General features: G+C 35.1%; 1 protein-coding gene across 2 annotated transcripts in view; it reads left to right on the top strand.

The window, feature by feature from the left end:
• Positions 1-12,308, top strand: part of mbnl3 (muscleblind-like splicing regulator 3) — a 66,549-nt gene that overhangs the window by 625 nt on the left and 53,616 nt on the right. The gene's annotated exons all lie outside the window — the stretch shown is intronic.

The following is a 12,308-nucleotide window of genomic DNA, read 5'->3' as shown; positions in this document are numbered from 1 at the left end:
ACCTTGCTGACAGCTGTTGAGCTTCCCATCAATGCTGTGCTGCTCCCGAGCAGCACCTACTTTGTAAACAGGTTGGATGGAGCTCAAACTCTCTCACATGTCATGAGCCCCTGTAATAGTCAGGTGCAGTGGGCTGTATATCTTCTCTGATGCTGTATTTGTGTGTCTGGCATCTAAAACCAGTAAGGTTGTCACGCTGACATTTCAATTTTCATGGCCAGGGCTGGGTGCAGTCCCAACCATAAGGTGTTCACCCACGATACGAGCTGAATTTGTCCTTGGTTTCCTGGAACATGCAAAAGTTGGTGCTGGAAAAGTGTGTGAGGGTGGTTTTGTATCTTGGTGTGTTGAAGTTAAATGTCCTTTGTCCCGCTAACCCTTCACATCATCGGACATTTGCCAGCACAGACAACTGTCCAAAGCCGAATGCTTTAGTTTATTTTGTCGTCCATGTCTGAGTTGTTGCATGAAAATCGATAGTCATGCGTGCATTCCTTAAATATAAAAAAAAATAAGTCTGATGACCTTTATTTTCCACTGGCAAGCCTGTTTAAAGTATTTGTTATATTAACAAGCTATTAAAAGTCACAGACTGGTATATAGCCTAATGTTGACATTAGTTAATGCAATAGCAATTTTAGCATTTTTTACCTACACTAATATTGACTTTTAGCATTTTAAGTTGCATTATCATTACTTAATGTATTAAGAACAAATATAAATTAAAATCAAATAATACTATAGTTATGAACTTGAACCTAAATGAATAAATGCACAAAATTGTTAAAAATACATTAACATATGTTAACAAATTGAGCATTATTGTAAATGTTACCTTTTTTTATATATATAATTTAAAATAGGGCTGCAAAACGATTAATTGCGATTAAATACATTCAAAATAAAAGTTGGTTTACATTAGGGCTGTCAAACGATTAATCGCGATTAATCGCATAGAAAATAAACGTTTGAGTTTGCCTAATATATGTGTGTGTGCTCGGTGTAATTATTATGTATATATAAATATAAACATATTCAGGAATATATTTAAGAAATATTTACAAGTATTTGTATCTAATATAATTTTTATATAATTTATATTACATATAAATAAAATATTTTGTACATAAATAGCATTTTTCTCTTAAATGTATATCTGAATGTGTTTGTATTTATATATACATAATAATTACACACAGCACACACATATTAGGCAAACTCACTTTTATTTTGTATGTGATTAATCGTGATTAATCATTTGACAGCCCTAGTTTATGTGTGTGTGCTGTTTATTATGTACATAAATACACATGTATGTATATGTTTTTACAAATATATGATTGTGTATATATTTATACTTTTGTATAATTTATATTATGTATGAAAGTAAATATTTTATATTTAAATCTAACATATTTTTCCTTAATAAACATGTATGTGTGTATTTATATATACATGATAAATATGCACAGTACACACACATATAGTATGTAAATAAGCTTTTATTTTGAATGCAATTAATCGTGATTAATCGTTTTGCAGCCCTACTTTGAAATATATCTTTGGCTGGATATTGTTCTTTGTTTATTTCAGTGTTGTGCCGTGTTTGAATTTCAAGATGTTTTCCCAGGAGGAGACCTTTGTATACTAAAAAATATAATTGATGTATTCCATCTGACATTGAAAATCTGCACAAGCTTTTATTACTGAAAATCCATATTGAAATTCATGGTCAAAAACGATGTGAACCCTGAATGTTTTATATATCTGTACACATTTTAAAACCGTAGCGCTATTGAGCACTGGACAGTCCCTGCGTCCCTGAGTCCCTGAACCTTCCATTTGTTGCATTGTGCTTAGAATTTGCTTCATGTTAAAAATATCATCTTTTTTATCTTATTTGGATACAGGCCATGCAAATTTCTATGCATACAACAATGCAGTTGCTTTCAGGTCAAGTGCATAGCATAGACCCTACAGTCACGGTGCGAGAGCACCTGCAGTCGTGTGAGTGGCGGTTGACATTCTGTTTGATTTCACACCTTATGATGTGCTCTGTCAAAGGTCAGGTCGCAGGAGTCCTGCTGCTTTAGAGGCCTGGTGTCTGTCAGACTTCAGTGGCATTGCTGCCCTTTCGTTATGTCTGCGATTTAAAGGTCCTCACATGGCTGACAAGTCATATATCTTGTTGGTAATACCAGGGCAATACGCAGCACGTACCCTGCCTCTCCCCGAGGGGTCGGTTTATCCTCCAGTTCCCGATTTAAACTAGAACTAGACCTACATACGGTGAGACAGAACGCTTTCTGACGACAAGCTCCATTAGTCCCCGGTGGTCACGACTGGACAGGCAGTCGCCGACGTGAGAAAATGAAAGCTAAGTCCTTGTCAGAAGTGTGGGGTTAAATCAGGTGAGCTGGTGAGATGGCAATAACCACACAGAGGGAGCAGATAGGGAATAAGATATTAGGAAGCCCCTTCGACGGTCCCACGTGCACACGTTCGCACCTCACATCCGCATATTGCCGCATGTGCTGAAACTGCACCACAGGTTCAGGCACGTTTGCCACCGCCACCGTGGACTTTGCTCTCGCTTTCATTCACCCTATAAAATTAATGATAAGAACAGAGAGTGAGGTTACTGTATACACAAAGCGCATGTCCTCATTTCCCCCTCTCCTGCTTCGCTGGACCAAATATGGTGCGTTATGCCATATGCTTTGAAATGGCAATAAAACGTGGTGCTGGGCTGATAAAGCAACACCATTTACAAATGATCAAACACTGAGCGACTACATAATATCGATTGAGCTGTCATTTTTAGCTAGCTTGCTGTAAATATCGCTTCTCTACCGAATCTATAAGAGCTAGACTATTGGCTTCTATAAATATGGCCACTGCCCTCTTTTTTCGCAAGTAGGTTATGACACGCTCAGATTGTGTTACTCACAAATGAGCTTTTAACCACTATTCTGTAAAGTGCAATGCACCATTTGTCCGAGCAAATATCATTTGGGGCACATTTGCACAAGCTCAAATGAGGATTTGCCAAGCCTGTGCTTCATTTGAAATAGTCAGCCCGATGTTTGTAATTGCATAAAAAGATGTATTTGTCGTCTTTGACGCTGCACTTGCTCCTCACACTTGTCTTGTTTCACCACACTGATTTTTCTAAGTTGGTTTCATATTATTTAAAGGGACAGTTCACCCAAAAATTAAAATGACCCCATGATTTACTCACACTCAAGCAATCGTAGGTGTATATGACTTTCTTCTTTCAGACGAATACAATTGGAGTTATATTAAAAAATGTCTTGGCTCTTCTGAGCTTTATAATGGCAGTGAATGGGTGTTGAGATTTTGAAGTCTAATAAAGTGCATCCATCCATCATAAAAAGTGCTCCACACGACTCCGGAGGATTAATAAATGCCTTCTAAAGTGAATTGAAGCATTTGTGTAAGAAAAATATCCTTTATAAACCATATTCTCTAGCTTCTGTCCTACGTCATCGGCTGGAATGCCACTCTCTCATGAATGTGCGTAGTTTTTTACTAATGACAGTTAGTAAAAGATAGAGATTACTGTTTATTAAGTTTTAAATATGGATATTTTTCTTACACAAATGCATCGATTAACTTCAGAAGGCCTTTATTAACCCCCTGGAGTTATATTACAAAATATCCTGGATCTTCCAAGCTTTATAATGGCAGTAAATGGGTGTTGAGATTTTGAAGTCCAATAAAGTGCATCCATCCATCATAAAAAGTACTCCGCCTGGCTCTGGGGGTTAATAAAGACATCCTGATGTGAATCGAAGCGTTTGTGTAAGAAAAATATTCATATTTAATATTTTATAAACCATAATATCTAACTTACATCCCACATCATCGGCTGGAACGCCACTTTCTCATTAATGCGTGTACGACAGCTAGTAAAACCTAGAGATTACAGTTTATAAAATTTTAAATATGGATATTTTTCTGACACTTCAGAAGGCATTTGTGGAGTACTTTTTATGATAGATTGATGCACTTTATTGGACTTCAAAATTCACTGCCATTAAAAGCTTGGAAATGCCAGACATTTTTAATATAAGTCCAATTGTAATTATCTAAAAAAAAGAAAGTCACCTAGGATGGCTTGAGGGTGAGTAAAACAAGGCGTAATTTTTATTTTTGGTGAACTATCCCTTTAAGTTGAAATGACTTGCAAAAAAGTTGATTATACTTTAAAAAAATAGGCAGCCACTGTCTAAATAAATGTTTACATTACCAGTGGCTAACATGAATTTTTAGCAATTTTACTTTATTAATCTATGTTAACATTCTATGCACAATTACAGTTAATGTATTATGAACGAATATGAATTAACAAAAATGGTTTAATTATAAATTAACATGAACCTAGATAAATAAATGCTTCAGAAATGGTTAATGATGGTTATTAATACCTAACACATTAGAAAACGTTAACCAGTTGAATGTAATTGTAAAGTGTTACATTTTAAAGTTATACTTTAAAATATATACTTTAGTATATTTCACTGTTGTGTCGCATTCAAATTTCAAAATGTCATTTAAATTCATTTTGTCCATAGACTGCTATCTGACATTGATATTTTGCACCAGGTAGGATGTACATAAAAATATCATCTTTGACAGCACTCTTGCTCCGCACAGTTGTCTTGTTTCGCCAGTTTGTTGTTGCAACATTACACTGAGCTGGGCAGAGGGGAAGAGGCTCAGCCTGTTGTAATGTGTCATGTAGCTCTAAGCCTATGATTTTAGAGTTTGTTTGTGCTCTCCAGAGCCCCGTACGTGTCTCTGTCCTTGCTGTGAGTTTGTGAGCGAGCACAGGCAGCTGCATGTTTTTATGAATGGAGGCAGTGGGGCTGTAATAGGCTGAAAGGATTATATATACTTAACCTAATTATTTTTCCCTGTGGCTGGGGGCTTTTCTCCTCCGCCAGTCCCGTCTCACCAGCTCCTGAGTCTGAAAACCTCTCTCATCTTAGGCCCTGCATGTCTCCTCCTTAAGCTGTCCGAACTGTCCATTTCTTTTGGATTTTCCTGAGTGCACGTTGCAGATTTGGCTGTGGGGAAAAGAGAACTATGAGTACATGTATTTTTGTGTTGCTTCCTTTCATTAAGGGAAGTGCACATATGGCTTAATATCGGTTACATTTGGGTCATACTTCTGCATGAGACTCTCTGCACTGATCAGCCTTGTCCTTTAAATGTCATTCAGACAGATTGTTCCCTGTAATGGTCAGGGACACTGTGTCTATTCATAAGATTCAAACTTTTAAAGAAGTATGCAACCATCTTACACTGACTGAAACTCTTCTTGAAGGAAGGAACTCGAAAAGTGATTTAGTGACCCTAGTGAAAAATAAATATACCAAAAGGTATTTAAAATACATTTATTTCATGCTAAGTATACTTGTATACAAATACATTATGTACTTAATAAAAATACCCTGCAATTGTACTTTTAGTATGCTAAAGTGGTATATTTAAAGTCTGCTAAATTGAATCAACCAATTTTGTACTTGATGCACTTTAATTGTGTTGAAGTCCAACTAGAGGTATACTTAAGTATATTTGTTTGTGCTAAAATGGACCTATTGCAAGTATTCTTTAGGTACACTCAAAAATAATACAATTATCCTAAATATTGACATTAAATCATATTTAGGCTTAATATTAAGAAATGTGCACTTTGCACAAGTAGTAGGGCTGTCAAACGATTAATCGTGATTAATTGCATACAAAATAAAAGTTTGAGTTTGCCTAATATATGTGTGTGTACTGTGTATAATCATTATGTATATATAAATACACACAAATTAATGTATATATTGAAGAGAAATATGTTATTTATGTGCAAAATATTTTTTTAACATAACATAAATTTTATAAAAATGATAATACATATACTTGTAAATATTTCTTAAATATATACATAATAATTACACAAGGTACACACACATATATTAGGCAAACTCAGACTTTTATTTTATATGCAGTTAATCGCGATTAATCGTTTGACAGCCCTAAAAAGTAGTACTCCAAATAAGTTTAATTACAATTTTTATATCAGGAAGTCTCAAGGGATATGTCAGTAAATATGTTAATAGACTTGAACTATACTTGGTATAAATTAAAAGCATTTTAAATCTATTACTTAATTTATTTTTTATTTAAATCTATTTCTCTATTTACTACAGAAACAAAGCCTAAACCTCCAAAATGACAAAAGCACAATAGAGGTGTAATTAAATTAGTTCTTATGACTCATGTATTATAATTCAATTTCTTTATTAATATTCTTCCACTCCAGATCATCAAATCTTGAGAACTGGTTCTGATATGTGAACAAATCATTTTCGGTTGAACTGTCCCTTTAAGAATATTAAACGATTCAAACATTGAAGTATGTTTCTACTTAAAGGAACAGTCTGCTCAAACATGAACACACTGCCATCATTTACTCACCCTCATGTGATTGCAAACCTGTATGACTTTATGTCCTATGTAAAACACAAATAGTGAAATACTGAAGGTTAACTGAGGCTGTCAGGCTCTAATTTTACAAAAAACACACTATTATGAAAGTAGTCCATATGTCTTGTACACTATAATAATGGAGTGACAGGGTGAAATTTACGTTGTTATTTATAGATATTCATCCACTCCAGTGGACTATGAACCAGTCATGAGAGTGGCTTTGTGAACTAGTCCAGTTTTGTGAACTGAATCAACCAAATTAATTGAAAAGATCTGACTCACAAGAATAATTTGCTTATGAATCATACATCACTAATTCCGGGGGGATATGAAGATATCCGGGGAATAATGATTAAAACTTTAGTCTGTTCCTCTCACAAAGCCATTGTATGTCTTCAAAAGGCTTACAGAATATAGTGCACACCTCTTTTATGAGACTTTGTAGTGTTTAGAAGCCTGACAGCTTAAGTCCTTGTTGACTTTTGAAGGAAAATCAGGTTTGAATTACATGAGGGTGAGAAAATAATGGCATTTAAGTTTTGGGTGAACTATCGCTTTAACAGGGCTCTACAGTGCAACCATTTCAGTTGCATTTGTGACTGAAAACTACTGCGTGCGACTATGAAAAAATATTTAGGAGCACCATGTGCAAGTGACCTGATCAGCATATTTGTGTTTGCGCTGATGGGAGCTTCAAAGGTTTCTACATGTTTTTGCAACGTTGAGTAATGTATCACAGACATATCTCACGAATCCTTTCATAAACAAAGTGTAGAGTGCAAATAAAAGATTCATTGTGCAGTGTAGAGAGCTTTGTTGATTATAATGGAACTTGTGAGATCGTGACAGCTTTTAATGATTTTTAAGGGAGTTTGTAAATGAGATATTGATTTAATACAACAGGTAAATCAACAATAAGTTCATATTAAGTGACTTACATTGTCTGACTATAACACTGTTTGCTCTATTACTCTAAACTGAGCCATTGTGCATAACTGAATGAACATGCATTTTTAAACGAATCTAGTGAGTCAATGATTCAATTTCCCATTCATAAAGAGAATCACTTGCTTTATTCCTGAATGAATCAGCAGTTTGAACGAATCAAATGAATGATTTAGTAATGAAATCAGTGACTTGCCTCCACCTACTTGCAGTTTTAGTTTCATTTTTAAAGTATCTTTTCAGTTATTTAACTCATTTAATATTTCTGTATTCAAAATTTTATATTCAAAACATTAATCTCAACATTAATTATTTGCACTCATGCCACCTCTGAGACTCATTAAACGTATGAAAAAACACCTACAAGCCACTTTTGTTTTCTTCTGTGCCACCTCTGTAGTACAAATTAATTTTGTTAATACTGATTTCATTTGATTGGTAATTTATTCTTGTTCTACTTGACATAAAAGATGACATCCTTTTAATAAAGTTAGAAAAATACCATTACAGAGGTAAAAACTAAATTCCCCTGTAAATCACTTTAAGTAAATCAACATCACCTTGTAATAGAAAGGCTAATTTTTAAATAAGATTTTCTGATTATTGGTCCTGAAATTTTAAATGTGCTCCTAAATTTTTTAAGTGTAGAGCCCTGTTTAATAAAAGTAAATGAAAAGAAATGAATAACAAGCTATTTGAAATCATATTAAAACTGCAAACCTTGTTCAAATCTCAAATGCCCCAAAGCATGACTCTATTTCTGAGAATAAGTATGGATTCAGTTTCATTTCTCCTTCTACTTTAGATCTATTTGCCTACAGTTTTACCTCAGCAGGATAAACGGTGCACAAGACATTTAAAGAGACAGTTCACCCAAAAATAAAAAACAAAATGGTGTGACTTTTTATCTTCTGCAGAACACAAACAAAGATACTTTGGTGGAAGAGCATTGGTAACCAAGCAGTTTTGGTCACCATTGACTTCAGTTGTATATTTATCAAAATATCTTCTTGTATGTTCCACAGAAGAAGCAAGTCTTACTGGTTTAGAACGACGTGAGTGTGAGTAAATAACGTAAATGATTACTGTCACTAGGAAGCATTGCAAAGGTTAACTCTGAGCTCTCTCCTAGCCGCGAGAAATGGTGCAGTACAAGCTGCAGCAAGCAGAATGCATGTGGGGAGCATGTGCTGTGCTGGTGGAGCTGCAGTGTGTGCTGGTCATGCTGGGCTCGCCTGCATGCGTCAGCTCTGTGGTATGAAGGTTATGTTGTGGCGCTCCAGTGCTGCTGAGCGCTGCAGTGCGTTGGAACAGCAGACTCCTCTCTTTCCTGCCCTGACCTCTGCCAACTGACCCTCACACTCCCACTGGCGTCTCTGCAGACGAGCGTGGCAGAGGCGTAGAACCAGATTCAATCATGCGTTGGTTCGGCATATCATTCCAATGTAGTTACTTCACTTGCTTTTCTGGGCTGATTTGGGAACTCAGTGGCACATGCTGTCGGAGTGACAGCGGCGGCAGTCCGTATTGAAAATGCTTGTCGTTTGAATGCAGCGACTGTTTGCCCGTCGTCACCTTCCCAGCACTTCAAGGTCAGCTTTACTTACGATTATGAGAGTGGAAGTGCCGCATTGTTCTTTTTTCCCCATGTCCCAAAGACCGTGAGCTTCCATGAAAATAAAACATACGAAAGGCCCCGTGGCCTTTGCTTTATTTACATAAGCAAAATATTGCACTCCGTTGGGACCTGAAAAAAAGACACGTCTGCAGAATGTTGCTTCATCAAGCCGTGAGTTTTGTGTTGGCTATTAAATTATATCAGTCAGCATGTTTTTTCTGTATTGTAGTCTGTTTGTTTACTTCAATTTAATTAGTTATCCTCCTATTGCACATAAATGCTTGATTCGGTACATGAGTTACAATGGATAACTTCTTTAAAATGGTAGAAACAGACTTCAAATGAACACTAAACGGTGTTTACTGTAGTGATCACAGTAATTATTACACCTAGGGCAGCTGTTGTCATATTGATCCGTATAATCGATAATTCCAAGATCTAAGATTAGCTCATTCAGCAAGTGTGTCTGGAATAGACAACAAACTCTGGAGACTGCTTTTCTGGTTTTAAAGAGATAGTCCATACAAAAACGAGGATAAGTAAAAGATTTTAATGCCTTTCCAAATCTGTATGAGGGGTGGGCGTAATTTTATTTCACGATTATGATATATGTATCACATTATTCAGAAAATCTTCATAAATTATAGGGGTGTTTTAACAATGTGCGATATGTGACGTTATCGAGTATATCGCGAAAAGCAAACAAAACACCTACAGAGTGCACGTAAACACTACATGATGAAGTCTAGTAAGTTAGGTTAAACTAGTTAATTATCGATTTTCCTTTTATGCCAAAAATCATTAGGATATTAAGTAAAGATCATGTTCCATGAAGACATTTTGTAAATTTCCTACCGTAAATATATCAAAACGTAATTTTTAATTAGTAATATGCATTGCTAACAACTTCATTTGGGCAATTTTCAAATAGTTCCAAATATTGTCCTATCCTAACAAACTATGGTACTATCATTTATTCAGCCTTTAGATAATGTATAAATCTCAGTTTCAAAAAAAATACCCTAATGACTGGTTTTGTGGTCCAGGGTCACATATTTATATCATTTCATGTAGTTAAACAATATCACACGAAATGTGCCGTTTCATTAAAAAATTACAAATGTGATATTGATTTTATACAACAGTTCAATAAACAAGAAGTTAATGTTAAGAGACTTACGTTGACTCACTTAACAGTGACTTGTTGCCACCTAGATGGGCGAAACGAAGCTTTGAATAAACTGAACGAATTGCTTCGCAAAATGATTCACACGCTGGTGATACCTGCTAGTCAAAATTGTGTAAATACAACAAAAACTCAGGCTAAAACATGCATTAAAAACAGCTTTTAAAAACCCATTGCAAATTTTTTATTGAAAGCATAATACATTAAATGCAATAAAAATAATAAAATACCATTAAATATGAAGTGTCTGTATAATATGTTTTTTTTTTTTTTTTTGTAATATTTTATGTTTTATGGGCAGCTTCTATACAAAGGCCAGTAAGAGACTATTAACTACTTGTCATTCTTTTAATTACACAAATGTCTCATTAAAAATGTCTACAAATTGACCATGGACACTGGTTTAATGGTTCGCCGCTGGGAGGTGATCTCAAGTAGCTCACATGCGTCACAGGTTTATAGAGATTGCCTCCCAAAGGTAAATCATTGAAATTTCGAAAACAGTTATGACGTAATGAAGCCTCGTTTACTGAAATCACGTGACTTTGGCAGCTTGATACATGCTCCGAACCACACAGAAGTTTCAAAACTTCATGAAGCAGTGCTTCAAAATTGCCCATCACTACTTTAAGTATCTTAAGTATTTTTAAATAATTTCAAATATCGATATTCAACGTTTTACTTTTAAAATATCAAAACATTTGTATTTGTAACTGCAGGTTAAAGCATTTTATGTCCCTCTGAGCTGCATTAAACAGTGTGTAAATTCATCTAAATGCCACTTCAGATGCAGCTTCTGTGTTTCCTCTGCATTGCAAAGATGAATTTTGTTCATACTGATTTTATTAGCTTGGTAACAGCCCACATGCCCTATTCACAAATATCAATATCACACAACCCTAACTTCATCATTCTTGTCACCAGTGTCACTATCACAAAAAAAAAACTAACACTAGCATAAAAAAAAAAAAAAATCAAGCTCACTGAAGACATGTAAACAGTCAGCGAATAAATAAGAATAAGAAACTAATTACAAGCAGTTGGACAAAAAAAAAACCTACAGTAGAACAAATAAATAAGAATGACTGGTTTCATACATTGTATAAAGTAATCAAATGTATTAAAAACACTGCATATTCCTTACTGTGTAAATTAGGTTAAGTTGCAAACGTGATTTAGTCTAGAGCATTGAAAGATTTTCTCTCATTTGTTATTTAATTAACTTGAGTGACAGACAGCAGGAATATTAGACTGCTGTCACTTTAAGAGCTGCCCTGATCCAATATAATGTTACACATGTTTTCTTTCTCAGACCTAAAATACTGTTTATGAGGAGACTTTCAAAGATGAGCATTTTAACAATCACAAGTGTGTATTTAACCATTCACGGCCTATAAATCAGCAAAAATAACTCACGTCTTTACTGTCTTCACATTCTTTTTCACTGTGCGTTGCATTTCAGTGGCTTAAAATGACTTGTTTTTAAACCGCACTGCTTAAAAACGCATGCAAATGGTACGTTTTCGTGACCACGTAGCACAGCAACATCACGTGAGTGTGTGAGCGCAATATCTACCGTTTGACAGATTTCTATCGGTTAATCTAGTCTGCTGGTATATCAGAGGGATCTGATATTGCTTTGGTCCTGAATGACTTTCAACACTTTCTTCCTTCTATCCCCATCTATTCTTCTATTCCCATCCTATTGTTATGTACATCTGAGTGAAACAAATTAGGGAGAAAGAATGTATAGGGTTTAATCAAAACGACTTTTTGATGAAATATTATGAGGTCAAAAACATGAAAACATGAAACATGCCAACTTCAAGCATATTGCATACATCATTCATTTAGCAAGAATAATGTTCTCTCAGACAGACAGTAGGTGTGATTTTTGTTGCCTTCTATAACTGAGACGGCCTCGAACAGCCACACTAGAGTCTACAAAACACAGCCAAGTGCTCTTAAAAGATATTTGTTTCTCAAACGCCTTGTCTTCTGCTATACATTCCAGTTATTGACTTTCTCCTTGATTCTTGTGCATACACT

Source organism: Labeo rohita, chromosome 14 (assembly GCF_022985175.1).
Source record: "Labeo rohita strain BAU-BD-2019 chromosome 14, IGBB_LRoh.1.0, whole genome shotgun sequence".
NCBI classification, from domain to species: Eukaryota; Metazoa; Chordata; class Actinopteri; order Cypriniformes; family Cyprinidae; genus Labeo; species Labeo rohita.
Note: the sequence above shows the minus strand (reverse complement) of the source record. Positions and strands in the feature narration are given on the sequence as shown.